Source organism: Hylobates moloch, unplaced genomic scaffold, assembly GCF_009828535.3.
Source record: "Hylobates moloch isolate HMO894 unplaced genomic scaffold, HMol_V3 SCAFFOLD_6, whole genome shotgun sequence".
Lineage (NCBI taxonomy): Eukaryota > Metazoa > Chordata > Mammalia > Primates > Hylobatidae > Hylobates > Hylobates moloch.
Window position 1 is genome coordinate 95,345,825 of NW_026652281.1, and position 18,839 is coordinate 95,364,663.

At 37.4% G+C, this 18,839-nt stretch overlaps 1 long non-coding RNA gene and 1 pseudogene across 2 annotated transcripts in view; both read right to left on the reverse strand.

The window, feature by feature from the left end:
* The window catches only part of LOC116470602 (MICOS complex subunit MIC26-like), a 51,069-nt pseudogene extending 44,778 nt beyond the window's left edge, over positions 1–6,291 (reverse strand).
* A 6,571-nt stretch (positions 6,292–12,862) lies between these two features.
* Positions 12,863–18,839, reverse strand: part of LOC131383790 (uncharacterized) — a 44,294-nt gene continuing 38,317 nt past the window's right edge. The window contains exons 6-7 of one of the 2 annotated variants that reach the window (XR_009214072.1): positions 14,078–14,294; positions 12,863–13,599 (exon numbers count right to left, since the gene is read on the reverse strand). This is a non-coding gene — a long non-coding RNA (uncharacterized LOC131383790). The remainder of the gene's footprint in view (positions 13,600–14,077; positions 14,295–18,839) is intronic. The other variant, XR_009214071.1, reaches the window with a different exon arrangement.

An 18,839-nucleotide genomic window follows, 5' to 3' on the forward strand; every position in this document is an offset into this window, starting at 1 on the left:
AATTTTAACTTGCACTAAACATCGTGAAGGCCTCAAGATGTTATGATAGAGAATAATGGGTGAGGGGTAACCCTTAAATAGGGTGGAAAATTAAAAGATGCTTTAAGTGGGAAAGGCTACATTGAGGACTGAAGGACAGGAAGAAGCCAGGCACATGAATGCCATGAAGAAACTTTCAGATAGAGGAAGCAGTAAGTGTGTAAGTCCTAACACTGGCTAGCTCAACGATTTGAAGACCTGAATGGAAATTGGGTAGCTGACATAGGGCAGGCGAATGGAAGAGTAGAATGAGCAGAGATTTGAAAAGTCTACAAAGGTCAGACTGTACAGTATGTAAGAGCTTTGAGTTTCATTTGAAATGTGATTAGATCCTTAATGCTCACCCTAGAAGAAGTTTTAAGCAGAAGAGTAAAATAGTATGCAGTATACATTTTAATTTTTTGAGACGGAGTCTTGCAGTATACATTTTAAATGCTCACTGTGTCTCCCATGCAGAGAGCAGATTTGTGTGGAGCAGGAATTAGGAGGCTGTGAGTCAGTTTGGTGGCCATGGATGTGGTAGAGGAGAAATGAAGACAACAGGACTGCAAGCCTATCAGCTTAAAATTTGAGACAGATGGATTTAAGGTGTGTGATGGACTTCAACAAATTTCTTTTTCTTCCAGACTAGGTCATTCAAGCTTTCTCCTCTTAGACATGAGTTGAGTTTGGGAATAATGAGATATCATATTGCCAAAGAGAGAAACACATTGATTTTTCTTATAGTGCTAGTCACAAAATATAAAGGAGAAATGAGTGGATTATCAAATTTGCTCAAAATGACAATAATAATAATAAAAATAATCTGAACAGTTGAGGAAAATGCAGAACTTTGCCCCATTAGATCCTGTCGCTTCTTCTTCCTGCCATTCCATTTTGCAACGTGTTCGTGCAGCAGTACAGGGCTAATGGTACTCCCAGAAAGGCAAAAGAATGTGGAATAGCAAAGCATTCCCTATATAATTTCCACAAGAAAATGAAGAGAAGATTTGTATGTATGAATTAATTTCTGTCTACCATAAACAGTGAAACACATTTCATATGTGTTCTCTTATGTATTTGTGGTCCCATCTTTCAAATGAAGAAATAGATCTTTCTTCCACAGTCCTCAGCCAACAAATGGGAAATTATAGGTACAACCTTCCCTTCAATACAACAAATAGCAAGCCTTTATTGCCTTACCACATAGTTTCTTATTTGAAAATAATAGAAGTGTAAATAAAATGTTTTGGCTTTCTACGTTTTTATTACCACTGACATTGTAACCTTGAAAACTATAAAGGCTCACAGCTATATAAGATAATTTTAAAACACTGTCTCAATTCATAGCATTTACATCTCCTCCAGACCTACAACATTAAGTCAAAGACAAATCATAGCTATGTTTTATTACCTGGAGAGGGTTACTGCAGTATTTTAACTATGAGCACCTGAATTTCCTTCTTTTTCTGCATAGATTTGGTTTGGACAGTACTGTATAGTGGAGGTTGGCCCAGGAAAGACCGAGAGAAGAGTAGGGAACCGAGATCAGGAAGAAAGAAAAACTAATACATTTTGTATTTTCAACCAAGATATCACTGTGAGCAGCTGCAGCTGAGGTGAAACTTGCTGGGGAATACTGGAGAACAGTGTAGAATCTCAAAATTATTCTATCCAAGGGGGAGAAAGCTAGAGTATTTATATAACCATTCCCATCAATTATTGGTTGTGGGTTGCCCTTGGGGTGGTAAGGAGCATTAATTCCCTGACATTTCTTACCTGCTATGCACACTGAAAGAATGGTTCCAATGTCCAGAGATGCTGACAAAGAGATGAAGGTTCTGGGAGTAGGAGGGCAAGTAGGTGCACAATCAGGCACATAAGGGCAAAAAAGCATCAAAATGTTAACAGTGTTGTTTATTAATGGTGAGATAATGGACAATTAATACATGTATTCTATTTATGTATTGATATTATATAAATATTTTATCATAAACATGTACTACATATGAAAAGAGAATAAAATGATAGCCGAGGGATATTTTTTCCTGACACTTCAGCATTATTCTCTAGGTACCATACTATTAAGAACAGACACTTACATACTTTTTAAAAATGCCTTCTAAAGATGCCATTGCTGAAAATCTAGTGTCACATTAATTAATTGCTTTTTATTTAGTTCTTCCTTTTTAGAGGGTTCATATAAGAATTGGGTTTGCTTTCATTATTATTATCATTTTTCAGTTCACCATTTTACATCAGAGGACACACACACTGAGCCAAGACCCTAATTTATACCATCACTGTAAGACATCGCAACTGAACTCTGTGTTGTAAAATGGTGGTGGTGGGAGAAGGGCTTCCTGCAGAGGAGGGAATAGGTTTCTGTCCTATCTGAAGATTTCTGCCTGTAAATGTAACAATAATCCCTTTGGTCCAAGGGAACTATTGCCCAGATTAATATTTAGGTGTAAATTGGAAACAATTTTAATCTAATAGGAGGAAATCAGAAAGTTTTCATTATTGCATATTTTATATAGTCAGATTCACAGATATATTACCCAGTGTTGGGTATGTTACTGGTTTTGACCTAATTTCAATACCAAAAAAATCATACTAATGTATGTTCTTCTTTTATTCTTTAATTATTGTCAGAACGTGACACTTAAAAGGTGAAAAGTTTTAATAGAAGAATGATCATTTATTATTTAATTACACCGTGATAAATACTTTATGTTAAAACACAAAGAAATAAAGTTTGAAGTTCTTTTCCTATTTTATTCCAAATAAGAGATATTAATTAATTACTTCAACATTCTGTACCCATGATCCTTTTTGCCTCCTATTTATCTATCATCTAAATCTATCTGTCTGTCTGCCATAAAATGCTTAAAATTAATGACTCAAGTTTCTGCTATAAAAAGTTACAGGAGGAGGTATTTAAAATCAAGGAAAATAATATAGCAGAAATATGAAAAAAATAGAACAGAAATCTATCTAAGATAAACAACATTAAAAAATCAACAAAGCCAAAAGTTGGTGCTTTGAAAATGTTAATAAAATTATGAACACATCTCTAGTCTGAACCAATCAGAGAGCTAGAGATGGCACAAGAGTGAGAACAAGCAAGCAGGTGACCAGCAGGAGAGAGAACGTGTAAAACACGACCAAAGTTGAAGAGGAGATTCCAATGTAAACTTTAGTCATCTTCAAGGGACAGTAAGGCAATATTGGAAATTAAATTGGATAACTTAGATGAAATGTACAAATTTCCTTGAAAATCCTAACTTAGCCTAAACTGAAACACAGAAATGGTAACTTTTGTTGTTGCTGTTTTGAGATGCAGTCTCACTCTGTCACCCAGGCAGGAGTGCAGTGGCATGATCTCAGCTCACTGCAACCTCTTCCTCCTAGGTTCAAATGATTCTCCTGCCTCAGCCTCCTGAGTAGCTGGGATTACAGGTGTGTGCCGCCACGTCCAGCTAACTTCTTTTTGTAAGAAATGGTAACTTCTAAGGGCTCTATAACTACTAAAGAAATTAAATTTTTAAAGTATGATTTTATTATATAAAAATAAAAATAGAACAAACTAATATATTCTTTAAGGATATATGATAAAACTATAGAATAAAGTGAAGGCATAGTCATTATGGAAGTCAAGATTAAGGTTACCTATAAAAATGAGCTGGAGCAATGGGGAGGGCTTTTAAAGTCCTGGGAATACATTATGTCTTTAATTGGCAGGAGATTTATGTGGGTATTTCCTTTATGATTATTAAATACTCATACTTTAGTGTGTGTGTATGTGTGTGTGTGTGTGTTGTGTGTGTGTTTCAAATAATCACTCCTCTTTAGGTAGATGTTCATGAGAAATAATCAGGAAAGCTGTTTTCATTGATATTTCCCAAGGTCAGCCTCATTATCTTCCCAGGGACTTCCCACCACTCCCCTGGTAAACTTACTATATCTCTTCCCAAAATATCTCTTCACCCATAAATCCATCATCATTACTGATGGGCCCATGCTCTGGTAACCCAAGATCTGAAATCAAGCCATGCCAGAGTGAACATAGTGTCTTTTATTCCTGATCTCACTCAGAAGCCATTCAAAGGCAAAGCCAAATCCTAGAGGACAGAAGATAGTAATGCAGTCTCATTACCCTTTTGAGATCTGTTTCCTCAATCACAGCTTCCCTCAACACGCCCAACTCATAGCATCCTTGTCTCCTTCAATTCTGCTGTGCCAAGCTCTCCCCGTGGGCACTCAATCCCCATCACTTGTCTTAAAGCAGATGCCTGAGGGCCATAAACCTTTCTCATCTATCCTTTTCTAGGACCTGAGCCTTAGTGATTTTTCAATACTAAGAAACCTTCTTGAAATGGGCAAAATATAGCAAGATATTTTTGGCTTTTCTTTTTGATTATGTCCCAAGCCCTTAACAGTGAGCATTGTAATGGGCACTTTATAGATGTTCACTCATCAACTTTTAATTAATTAACTAACCCCTGTGAAGCATTCCACTCTAAACTTGTGGTTCTGGTAGAACATGGGATTGCTTTAGACACCCAGCTATCAAATTATGAATAATTTAAAACATTCTCATACAGAATCACCAATTCTAAATGGCTTCACTAGCTTTCAAGTAATAGAAAATTAATGACTAATATTATACTTAAAGAAAGACAAATGGAAAACAACAACCAAAACTTTAACAACATATTTTAAAAATTGAATTTACCAAAATATAAAATAGGTAATACATTCTGACCAAGACAGATTGATTACAAGAATGTTAGAGTTGATCAATATTTTATGCAATTTACACATTGGTGCAGAAAAAAAAGTCAAAATTTAGCATCTATTATTGATAAATACTCTCAGAAATCTAGACATAGAAGGGAATGTTCTCAATGTAATAATATGCATCTATAAAAAGCCTTAACTTAATAACATACCTACTGGTTGGCCCTTTGGGAAATCAGAAAAAAATAAGAATATCACCTCAAGCATTTCTCTTCACCATTATACTAATGATCCTAAACAAGGCAATAAGGAAAGAAAAATAAATGAAAGAATTTAGTAATTATGAAGTAAAAAATCTTTCGACTTGCAGATGATATGATTATTTATATAATCAAAAGGATCTCAAAATAATAAACAGATATAATAAGTAAAGTTAGCAAAGAAGAGTGACATCAGCAAGATGGCAGCATTGGTGATGTAGGCCTTTTTCCTCCAATAAATAACAACAAATAACCACAAATGATGTGAACCTAGTGAGAGCTCAAGGGTCCATTTAAAAATCTGCAGCAATGCAGCAGAACAAAACAAACAAACAAACACAAAACAAAAAACAGGACACTAACCACACAGAAAGAATAGCTGGGGACATTGGCATAACTGAGAAATCTGGTCATGAATAGAAACAAAGAAGGTTGGAGGCTATCAGTATCATTAATGCAGCAGGTCCCACCATGGTCTGCAGCAGACTGCTCTGCAAAGGACATTGACATTTTTTTTGACACTGAGGTAACTAAGAGCCACCTCTGCCACAAATCCCATGGCGAGGGAGAAATGGCTGTGTCCACCTCCAAGGAGTTGCTATGGTGCCACACTAGGACTGAAGCTGCCACTCCACCCAACCCTATGTGTACCCCTGACCCCAGAGCTACAGTCACTCCATACATGCCTACACTCCAGAATCCTGCTCTGTGGCCTCAGTGCATTTGTGCCTCAAACACTAGAACCACTGCTGCTGTGACCTAGCCTCTATGTGAACCTTGGAGCCCTGATCACTCTGTGCATACCTGTACTTTAGACCTTGGCTTGACAGCTGCAGCAGTTTCTATAAATCTATGCCTGTTCACCCTCCAGATACCAGGTCCCTGACTGATCAAGAAGACCATAATCTTACAAACCATTATGAATGTGATAGTAAGATATTTGTGCTTCAGACGTTGATGACACTGCTGCCCCAGATCCTGGAGCCCCAGTCGCTCCACAAATACTCATGCTTTAGACCTTTGATTTGTGGCTGCTCCAAAGGTGCCTCACATCAGACACCAGTGCCACCACCATTGTAAGCATATCTGCAATCCATGTCTGGTACAAAGAGTCCTTGTACATGACTTCCTCAACAGGAGAAAAATAGATCAGGAGGACCCCAGAAGCCTTTGACACCAAAGACCCCAACATCCCTGCAGACACCCATAGCCTTGGCAAATGGACACCTTTGGAATCTTTACCAACATTGATGTCAGCTAACGGAGACATCTGGAGACTACACTGTTGTGTCCTCATGAGAGGCAGAACTGCTGTAGCCCACCAAGCTGGTGCCCTACACCCACACCCACAGGGGAAAATCTTTTCCCACTAAAACCTATCCATAAAGTCTGGAAGAGGTGACTGCTGCACCCAATGCACAGATAACAATGCAAGGCAGCAAGAAACAAGAAAATCCAAGGAAATACCACCAAAGAACACAATCATTTAAAATAACTGCAAGCCCCCATGGAAATCTACAGGTTACCTGACAACTCAAAATAATTGCTTTAAGGAAGCTCAGTAAACTTCAAGAGAGCACAAAAAGTTAATTCAACGAAGTTTGATTATTTGAAAATCAAATTCAATAAAAATAATAGATGAACAAAATGAGATGTTTAACAGAAATATTGAAATCATAAAAAGAGCCAAAAAAGTCTACACATGAAGAATACAATGAATAAAATAGAAAATGCAATAGAGAGCATCCACGGCAGCATTGATCAAGCAGAAGAGAGTCCATTAAAAACACCAAAAGCAGTGGCAACAAAAGCCAAAATTGACAAATGGGATCGAATTAAATTAAAGAGCTTCTGCACAGCAAAAGAAACTACCATCAGAGTGAACAGGCAACCTACAGAATGGGAGAAAATTTTTGCAACCTACTCATCTGACAAAGGGCTAATATCCAGAATCTACAATAAACTCAAACAAATTTACAAGAAAAAAACAATCCCATCAAAAAGTGGGTGAAAGATATGAACAGACACTTCTCAAAAGAAGACATTTATGTAGCCAACAGACACATGAAAAAATGCTCATCATCACTGGCCATCAGAGAAATGCAAATCAAAAGCACAATGAGATACCATCTCACACCAGTTAGAATGGCCATCATTCAAAAGTCAGGAAACAACAGGTGCTGGAGAGGATGTGGAGAAATAGGAACACTTTTACACTGTTGGTGGGACTGTAAACTAGTTCAATCATTGTGGAAGTCAGTGTGACCATTCCTCAGGGATCTAGAACTAGAAATAGCATTTGACCCAGCCATCCCATTACTGGGTATATACACAAAGGATTATAAATCATGCTGCTATAAAGACACATGCACACGTATGTTTATTGCCGCAGTATTCACAATATCAAAGACTTGGAACCAACCCAAATGTCCAACAAAGATAGACTGGATTAAGAAAATGTGGTACATATACACCATGGAATACTATGCAGCCATAAAAAATGATGAGTTCATGTCCTTTGTAGGGACATGGATGAAACTGGAAACCATCATTCTCAGCAAACTATCGCAAGGACAAAAAACCAAACACTGCATGTTCTCACTTTTAGGTGGGAATTGAACAATGAGAACACAAGGACACAGGAAGGGGAACATCACACACTGGGGCCTGTCATGGGGTGGGGGTAGGGGGGAGGGATAGCATTAGGAGATATACCTAATGCTAAATGACAAGTTAATGAGTGCAGCACACCAACATGGCACATGTATACATATGTAACAAACCTGCACGTTGTGCACATGTGCCCTAAAACTTAAAGTATAATATAATAAAATAAAAAAAAAGTCCATTAAGTCAAAGACAAGATATTTAAAACTATTCAGTTAGAGGAGAAAACATAAAAAAAGAATAAAAAAACCCCTACAAGATTTCTGGAACAACATAAATAGATCTAACAGTTGCATTTTAGAATTAAAGAGGGATGAGAGAGAGAAAAAAAAAGCACAGAAGATTGTTTTAAAAAAAATACTGAGTGAAACCTGTCCAAATTTGGGAAAAATTATAAACATTCAAGTACAGGAAGTTCAAAGGTCTCCTCAGATTCAACTTAAAGAAGACTACACCAAAACATATTATAATCAAACTATCAAAAATCAAAGATAGAGCAAGAATCCTGAAAGCAGCAAGAGCAAAAAAATCGTGTCTTCCCATACCAGGGAACACCCATAAAGCTATCAGTGAATCTCAGCAGAAAATTTGCAGGCCAGGAGAAAATGATAATATATTCAATTGAATGAAAGAAAAAAAACTTGCAAAATAAAGATATTTTACTTAGCAAAACTGTCCTTAAGAAAGGAAGGAAAATAACAACATTCCCAGACAAGCAAAAGCTGAGGGAGTTCATCACCACTAGATCTGCCTTACAAGAAATGCAGAGATTCCATTCCAAGTTGGCCAAATGGGAACAGCTCCGGTCTGCATCTCCCAGTGTGACTGATGCAGAAGATGAGTGATTTCTGCATTTGCAACTGAGGTACCTGGTTCATCTCACTGGGACTGGTTGGACAGTGGATGCAGCCCATGGAGGGCAAGCCGAAGCAGGACAGGGCATCACCTCATCCAGGAAGCGCAAGGGGTCAGGGGATTTCCCTTTCCTAGCCAAGGGAAGCCGTGACAGACTGTACCTGGAAAAATGGGACACTTACGCCCAAATATTGCACTTTTCCAGCGGTCTTAGTAAATGGCACACAATAGATTATATCCCATGCCTGGCTTGGCAGTTCCCACGCCCACGGAGCCTTGCTCACTACTAGCACAGCAGTCTGAGATACACCTGCCAGGCAGCAACCTGGCAGGGGGAGGGGCGTCCGCCATTGCTGAGTCTTCAGTAGGTAAACAAAGCAGCGAGGGAGGCTCAAACTGGGTGGAGCCCACTGCAGCTCGACAAGGCCTGCTGCCTCTTTAGTCTCCACCTCTGTGGGCATGGCATAGGTGAACAAAAGGCAGCAGAAACTTCTGCAGACTTAAATGTCCCTGTCTGACAGCTCTGAAGAGAGCAGTGGTTCTCCCAGCACAGTGTTTGAGCTCTGAGAATGGACAGACTGCCTCCTCAAGTGGGTCCCTGACCCCCGTGTAGCCTAACTGAAAGACACCTCCCAGTAGGGGCTAACTGACACCCCATACAGGTGGGTGCCCCTCTGAGACGAAGCTTCCAGAGGAAGGATCAGGCAGCAATATTTGCTGTTCTGCAGCACAGCCTCCACTGGTGATACCCAGGCAGACAGGGTCTGGAGTGGACCTCCAGCAAACTCCAACAGATCTGCAACTGAGGGACCTGACTCTTAGAAGGAAAACTAACAAACAGGAATAGCATCAACATCAACAAAAAGGACATCCACAACAAAACCTCATCTGTAGGTCACCAAGATCAAAGATCAAAGGTAGAAAAAAATCACAAAGATGGGGAGAAATCAGAGCAGAAAAGTTGAAAATTCTAAAAAACCAGAGAGCCTCTTCTCCTCCAAAGGATCGCAGCTCCTCGCCAGCAATGGAACAATGCTGGACAGAGAATGACTTTGAAGAGCTGACAGAAGTAGGCTTCAGAAGGTCAGTAATAACAAACTACTCCGAGCTAAAGGAGGATGTTCAAACCCATTTCAAGGAAGCTAAAAACCTTGAAAAAAGATTAGACGAATGGCTAACTAGAATAAACAGTGTAAAGAAGACCTTAAATGACCCGATGGAGCTGAAAACCATGGCATGAGAGCTATGTGACACATGCACAAGCTTCAATAGCCATTTTGATCAAGTGGAAGAAAGCGTATCAGTGATTGAAGATCAAATTAATGAAATGGAGTGAGAAGAGAAGTTTAGAGAAAAAAGAGTAAAAAGAAACAAACAAAGCCTCCAAGAAATATGGGACTATGTGGAAAGACCAAATCTATGTTTGATTGGTGTACCTGAAAGTGACGGGGAGAATGGAACACTCTTCAGGATATTATCCAGGAGAACTTCCCCAATCTAGCAACATTCAAATTCAGGAAATACAGAGAACACCACAAAGATACACCTTGAGAAGAGCAACTCCAAGACACATAATTGTAAGATTCACCAAGATTGAAATGAAGGAAAAAATGTTAAGGGCAGCCAGAGAGAAAGGTCAAGTTGCCCACAAAGGGAAGCTAATCAGACTAAAAGCAGATCTCTCAGCAGAAACTCTACAAGCCAGAAGAGAGTGGGGGCCAATATTCAACATTCTTAAAGAAAAGAGTTTTCAACCCAGAATTTCATGTCCAGCGAAACTAAGCTTCATAAGTGAAGGAGAAATAAAATCTGTTACAGACAAACAAATGCTGAGAGATTTTGTCACCACCAGGCCTGCCTTACAAGAGCTCCTGAAGGAAGCACTAAACATAGAAAGGAACAACTGGTATCAGCCACTGCAAAAACATGCCAAATTGTAAGACCATCGATGCTAGGAAGAAACAGCATCAACTAAGCTCCCTAAGTGATAGTTTTTTTCTCTTACCCAATTCAAAAATTGAATATTTTTAATTAAATAATTTATAAACCTTGAATATGATTTCTGATTTTCTTAGGTTGCTTAATTTTCCCTGTATCTGACATATCTAAGGTGTTACTGGTCAACCCTTCAAAGAGTACTCAAAAAACGTTTAAGAGTTTAACCAATTCCTGACATTGGATTTCATAATCTGGGGCATGTGTGATTTTCTCTGTGTACTCCAGTGAAAGGGAGCTTATTGAATATAAACAAGTTAACCTGTAAGGGGAAAACAGTTGCAGAGTTGTTATGAATGGGTAAAGGGTTAGGTAGTCATTACTCTTGCTGTTACTACTATCGGGAAGTCGGGAAATTACCCCATTTACTGATTTATGAATTCACTCATTCAGTCAGTTATTCCTTTGGTCATTTATTTGTTCATCTGCATAATTTTTCAACAAATATTTTGTGAATGCCTAATGTACTATGTGCTAGGTGTATGTAAAACAGAAACATTACTCTAAATGTTTCTTTTATATTTTTAATAATTTTACACAAGGGAAAGGTGTACATAGATTCTTTGAGACAGCTTTAGCTGCAAAGGAGTCTACTGAAATTCCTCACGCTCACATGCTGTTTTCAGAATGTCAATGCCTAAGGTAGAAATTAAAGGCCTCTGGGAGTTCTGGAGAGTACAGCCATTGGACAGACCTTAAAACAAGGAGCCAGTATTGTCCCAAAGGTGAGAATATGACAATTGCTATGTCATGCCCATGAGTAATCACTGAATTAATGCCTCCTTCAAAAATTCTGCCAGGGAACTTAGTTGTGTGCAGCACGTCTTGTTTGTTCTCAGGTTTGTAGTACTAACAAGGCTTCTTAACAATTAATTACACCCCTGTTTTACAAATGTGAATGTTTTCATTTGTGAACTTTCTGGAGAACTTCAGGGAAATTTAAATTGCCCTCCAACAACTACCCAGTTCACTGCCCTGCACTATGCAAATTTGATATTAAATGATCAAGTATGAACCAAAGCCTCATGAGGTTGTGGAATTCCTTGATTTGGGACCAGGTGTATAGAGATGTTCAATTATTAAATAATTAGTTTGGAAACAATAACTAATGTAGTTTAAGTCTCTTGCTGATTTCCTAATGTTTGTTAATTTAAGCACCTGTGTCTTCCTGTAACACTTTCAGAATGCTTACCGGGATATGTCTAGCATGTAAATTAACAATGAATATAATTACCTTTTTGCAACTCACTCCAGGTGCCTAAGTGAGTAAAAATGAATTATGACTTTGTCAGAAAGAGTTCAATATTCTGAATCTAATGATTTACAAAATCATTTAAATGTTTGGCTAAGTAATAATGTTAGTGTTAATTAAAACACCAAAATATTATATTTTTAGGTTAACCAAAGGTTCCATTAAAAATTCAGATAAATAATTATATAGTAAAGAGAAGCAGTTATTTTAGCATACCTAATCTGTTCTCTGACTATTTCAAGGATGATTGAAGTTGTAGATGCATTTTCCAGCCTTCAGCGAAGTCCCTAATTCTTTCCTTTGACCTTCCCCATTTTTCTTGGAAGCGAAACAACATTTATCTTTGCAGAGAAATCATCCCATTGACACGTAAAATTCATGTTCAAAATTGCACTCATTATCTTCTTATAAAGTCATCTCGATAATATCATCACCATTCCCTCATGTAACTAAAAAAGAATGTGAAAATCATTTTAGATTTATCTGTCGCCCTTCAGCCCTACATCCATTAGTTAACAAGTTCTGGTCATTTTTCTTCAGACTCATCACCAAATTCCCAACCAAACTCTCATCTTATCTTGCTTACTTTATCCCGGTATTGTCTTCCTATTGAGTCATATTCTCCCATCTTTAGGACTCTTGTCTCTAGCCTGAGCTGTGACCTTCAGGCCATCTTCTGAATATAAGAGTTATTTTTCCAAAGTGCAATTAAAAATAAGAGAAGGAAGAAAATTCATGTCCCAAAGGTGCAGTTGCTAATGAATTGGAAATGGGAGGAGTTTGTTTTGAGAGATAAAAGGAACACATATTGTTATTTTGAAACTATTCTGGATGTCAGATCTTTATGGAATCTTATTCATCAAAAATTATTCAACTAGTCGTTTCACATTTACACATATTCCACATGTGTAAAATGGATATCTTTAATGGATATAAACACTAAAAATAAACAAGATAAAAAGTTTAAAAGTATAACGTCTTCCTAGTATTGAAATATGCAGATAATGCCTTTAATTCTCAAATGAAATGCTCATACAGAGATAGTAAAAGACATATAATCTTATGGCATAATTATAGGCAGATCATCCCTAATCATTATTTCCCAATTTCACCCTAAGTCTTAAGGTCAGGCAGTGGATTTATATGTAAGATGTTAAATTTGTAAAAGTGCCATGTTAGCACAAATTGATTTGATAAAGACTGGTAGAACTTTTCCTAGAATAGAAAGAAAATGGGTAAAATGATCTTTTAAAAAGTCTGTGACTTTCATGGCAGATCGGCAGGGGTACCCCATTATGTAGTGTAACATGTATTACTACACTCGTAACAGTGCATATTAAAATGCCAGGAAATAAACAGCAGGACTGAAGTAGGAATGAGGTTGCCTGCATAGGGCATTTCTTAGAAACATAATTACAGCATCATTGAAGCATGAAGGTAGCCACACATATTTGCAGCTGCTATAATCAGTGTAATTGGCCTGCCATTTCCTCTGCACACCCTTCTTCGGTTAAGACTTTAGGAGTGTTTCTGCTGGAATGATATAGTTAATGCCCATTTGTTCTCTCCATGCATTAAATCGTGCTGTTCCTCTCTTCTACTCATATTGCTACTGTATCATATGGCATTGTTTGTGGAGTAGATTCAACTGTCAAATGGACTTTCAGATTTTCTATCAGAATGGAGTTTATAAAACAATTAAACATAAGTCTTGTTTTCATTGTTGTTATTCTTCTTTGCATCATTTCTGGGTCCAGTTATGAATATCCACCTCATTAGCTCCTCTCTGCTTGGATACCTTGATTGTCACTGGCAGAGAAAGAAAGAGGAAAATTACTCACAAATTGCTAGAGTTAACGAGGGCAAATTCTAAGGCAGGATATCTCAAACTTACCTCCTAATGGTTATTCTACCAAAAAGGCAAATGTACTTAAACAAAATAAAATAATTTGTTTTTGCTGAAAAGATCATATGTAGTGGATTTACAAAGATTATATATAGATAGTTACCTTTAGCTTTGACAATAATCATATATTTATAGTCCAAGTAATTTTAGAACATGACCAATCTTTTCCCTAAATATTGAGAAGCAATGCTGATATCAAAAGTCATTTAAAGTTTAAGTAAGGAAAAAACATAGTAGTTAGAGAATACATTATTATTTTATATTAATTATGGTTGCAGTGGTAATTAATGGGCTCAGAACCGGGAGAAATAAGACAAATTATAAATGATTACTGATTCCTTCTGCATCTGGTCATGGTGGATTAACAGGGATTGGACTTACCCTCCTACAGTAAACACTGAACAAATGATATAAAATGACTTATTTTAGACAGTGGGAAGAAGCACATAAGATCGTGACCCCTGAGAAAACGGAAATAAGCAAGGCGAGCCCCGTGATCATGTCGGTTTTCTTGCAGACACATTCCAATCCACAATGTTGGCAGAAAAATCCAGAGTGTAGCACAGTGGTTTGATGAAATGAGGCGGTAGATATCTCACTGCAGAAAAATTGAGGCAATTATTGAAGAATGATTGAAATAATTTTACCTTAGTGTTGTAGTTCTTGTGGTATCTTTGAAACAGTGAGGAAAGTATAATGAGAATTGATCATAATACACAAGAAATAAGAAATAAGAAGGAAGGCAGGAAAGAAGAGAGAGAAAAGAGAGATGGAGACAGAAGGGAAGAGAAAGAGGGAGGAGAAGGTAGGGAAGGAGAAGTGGAGGGAGAGGAAGAGGGCCATGGGAAGAGGGGAGAGAGAAAAGAAAGCAGGAAGAAAAGGAAGAGGGAGAAGGGGAGGGGAGAGGAGAAAAAAGGAAGAAAGAAAAAAAGGAAAGGGGGAGGGAGGGACAGAGGATGAAAGGAAGGGAGGAAGGAAGGAAAGGGTGAAAGGAGAAAGGAAGGGAGAGAAAGAAAAATAACATTTGTAATATGCATGCTATTTAAGATTTCCATAGTCATCATGGATTTCCCAGCAATGAAAATATAAACATTTCATGTTTCATCTTTTCTCTTTGCTGTGTGCTTAGGATGATGAAGGTGAAGGCATAGTCAGAGGAGGGAAGCTGAAAATATGAAAGTTTATGTTCTCACTGTTTTGAAACCCTTTGTTAGTGTGGGTAATCTTAAACTGCCAATATGTAACAAGTACTGATGTTGCCAGATAATCGGATATATCATTTTTTAAGAAGCGCTGTTTAGATTTGATAAATCCATTTGCATATTTGCATTGCATTCAGTGGTATTTCAGGGGAGGAATATACTTGGGGCAGGATCTGGTTTCTTTGGATGGGCTCTTTGTTCTCCTTATAGCAAGCTCTGACGTGAATTCAGAGAGGCTGTACAGACAAATAGACCTTCAGATGAAGAATTTAAGTGTAAGAAGAAAAATAATCTTACTAAATAAAGTACCTTACTACATCTTGGCAAACATAACCATATGGCACTCTTATCTCCTAGAGGTATACAGATGTTATCTTTCAGGATATAGAATAATCCACCTTCATCTTCTTTATTTTACTGGTCTATCTTGATAGATTAAGGCCAATCTTATAAGTTCATTGGGATAGAGGTGGCAAATAAAACTTAAATTTTCCTCAATTTTTGTCTCCTTACACCAGTATGGTCTTAGTTCTGTAAAGAATTATCAATCATAGTTTATAATGGAATCAATTGATAATTATTAACCATTATGGGTCATTAATACTTTATAAAGCATGCTCGCATATATATTGTTCCAAAATAACTTTTTTGTGAATTTATATTTCAGACTTGGTGCTCTACAGGTGAAATATGATTATACTGAACTCATTTAGTCTTTGAAATTAATTATAGGTGATAATAACTATCCTCATTTTAGAGAGAAGACATAAGAGCTTTAGGAAGGAATCTAGCCCATGTTATACAACTGGAACTTGAGGGGCAATGTAAAGACCCAGATTTGCTCTGCCTCAAACCTAAAGCACCTAAATATCATGATGCCTCTTTAGTATCATGTTTTACATTTTATAAATGAAGAAATGAGGGGGTCAGAGAGGTGCTTCACCTAGGAACATGGAGTTACCTAAGGACATGCAGTTACCTAAAGAGGACAATTGAGATCTATATTCAGATTTTTCATAAAAAATCTTTGAGTATTTTTTCCTACTCTGTAGCAGCTTCTCAAGTTGTTGGTCATATATAAGTGTAAGAAATATTTCTCAGGTGCCTTTCCTTTGTAAAATGCACAAGTGTTCCTATGTCAGAAAGGTCTTCTTCAGGTTGCACATTCTATATAAGTTGTAATGAGATACATGTGGGCGTAAATATATTTCTGACTGTAAACTATAATTACTTAAAAAAGTAACTGTACTAATTTTTAGGGGGTCTAGGGTTGAAAAAAATATGAGAGTAACTGATGTAGATGTAATTTTAATCTAAGGCCAGGTGCTTCATCTGAGATAATTTAAGTGACAAATCCCTGGATAATTCAGGGGGAAAAGAAGCAAAAATTAACATTTTCTGAGCTTTATTAAAGTCAGCCTATATCTTTTTTTGGGAGATTTCTTTGTTCTTAAAAGGAGGGGTTGGCAGAGTGTGGATGAATCCCCAAAGCACCATTAAGAATGCCTTGGACTTGAAATAAGGATGACTGGAGGTTGAGGTTTTAAATTTGTCACTCATGTCATGTATGTTGCTTAACCTCTCCGATTTTCATTTTTCTCATCTGCAAATTTAAATCCTAAAACCCAGTCTAATGGGCTATTTTGAAAATGGAATGTCATAATGTACATTAGAATAGAATGACTCTCTTAGTAGATGAAATTTCAATTATATGATGAATGGAAGAAAATGTGAACCAACATTTTCAGGAGCTTGGGAATGGGTGCACCAGCCCAAAAAAGTGAAGGTGAGGAAAGACGAAACAATAGCATTTACTACATGACCCTGGGGTCTATAACATCATCATTTTCACTGAACTGTAGATAACATATAAATATTCTCTTGGGCCCTGATTCTTAACAGAACAATTTTACCAATCAGATACCTAAAAAATTACATGAACTACATTAAACTATAATTCTACTCATCGTATATATCTTAACTCTTTCCAGCATTATATATTTTATGTAAATCAGTACAAAGGTATGCATAAAGGGAGAAAAATGAAGTAAGTTAATAATCATTACTTCTTCTCCCCAACCTCTTCCTTCTATCAAAGCAGTGAAAGTAGCTAACAGTAAGTGGTAACTATCATTCTTGTATATTAACTTAGTGAATACTCACAGCAACCCTGTGGATTAGCTACTATTATTATCCCCATTTTTCAGGGGAGAAAAACAAGACTAGAAAGATTAAATAACTAATTTATTCATATATCTGGATTTTAAAATCTAGCTTTAAATCTTCCAGCACTTGAGTCTTGGTATATTCTTTGTGTGTATTTTCCAAAGTCACACATCTGGTGTCTGAAGTCGATGGAATTTAAAACCAGAAATTCTCACTCTGGAGTTAGTGTTGTTAACCAAAGTCCTTACTGTGAGAAAGACATCATGCTACATCTTTTCATATATGTTGTCTCATTAAATTCTTACAATAATCTTATAGGAGATGAATATTAATACCTATATTTATAAATGAGGAAACAGGCACAGAAAATTTGAATTCATTTTCTAAACTGCATTGACAAAGCCTGTATTTGCCTGTTGTTGTTTTTTTTTCCTTTTTTTTGAGACACAGTTTCACTCTTGTTGCCCAGGCTGGAGTGCAATGGCACTATCTTGGCTCATTGCAACCACTGCCTCCCGGGTTCAAGTGATTCTTCTGCCTTAGCCTCCCCAGTAGATGGGATTACAGGTGCCCACCACCACGCCTGGCTAAATTTTTTTTTTTTGTATTTTTAGTGGAGATGGGGTTTCACCACGTTGGCCAGGGTGGTCTCAAACTCATGACCTGAGGTGATCCGCCTGCCTCAGCCTCCCAAAGTGCTGGGATTACAAGCGTAAGCCACCGTGCCTGGCGCCTGTAGTTTTTCAATATTTTGCTATCTTTGAGTCACCTGGCTATTTGATTTCTCTAGGGTGAACAGCCAAATAAGTGAAAAAAATGACAAAGTGAAATATGGGTGCTTATTGGATAACATTAAAGGTGCATATTAACAGAATATTAATGGAAACTTTGGTATCTGGTCAGGAGAATAAGTGTGCCATTGACAGGTGAAGAAACTGAAAACGAGGCTGATTTATAGATATTAGAGTTCATCATAGGGAGGGAAGAGCTGCCCGTCCATGACACAAAGATTGAAATCAAAGTTTCCTTCTACTGAATAGGTTGGTAGAGGATGAGAAAAAAATTAGAAAACACTGTGAGAACCACTGGGATTGACACATAAAGGAGAACCACAAGGCCAGGTAAAGCCAGGAGTGAATATGGCATAACCCTGAGACTATTGGCAGAGGCTTCAACTGATTCAAAACTTCTAATCAGCAGTCAGGATGTGGGCTCAGGCGTGGAGTCAGGTGGAATCTGAATTTAGAGACATTAGTACTATCATCTATAAGAATATAAATATTAGCCCATTATTCTTGGCCCCCTGCTTTTGATTGTGTGTGTATCCTTTGGCTGTGAATAAATGCGTGCTTTTGCTCATCTACAAATTCAAGCTATGTCTGTAGAAAATACCAGATCAATATTGAAAAGAATAGAGTCTAGAAGATAAAGTCTGCTGTGTTTGCGATGCCAGCAGTCTGGTTCAGGAATTTGACAGGCCGTGGCCTTCAGATAGCACATCCTTAGTCATCTTTCACTCAGTTCTATTTTGTACTCCACAAAAAATTCTGTCCATATCTCTCACATGGATATAATTTTTTGTGTATATTAAACTCAGTAAATGACTGTAATGTTACTTGACATCATACTTTACTGAATGCTAAAGTGTTGGAATCGCTCCCAAAGTAGTTACCAAACTCAAAGAAAATAGTTGAATATGCCGGGTGCTGTGGCTCACGCCTGTAATCCCAGCACTTTGGGAGGCCAAGGTGGGTGGCTCACTTGAGGTCTGGAGT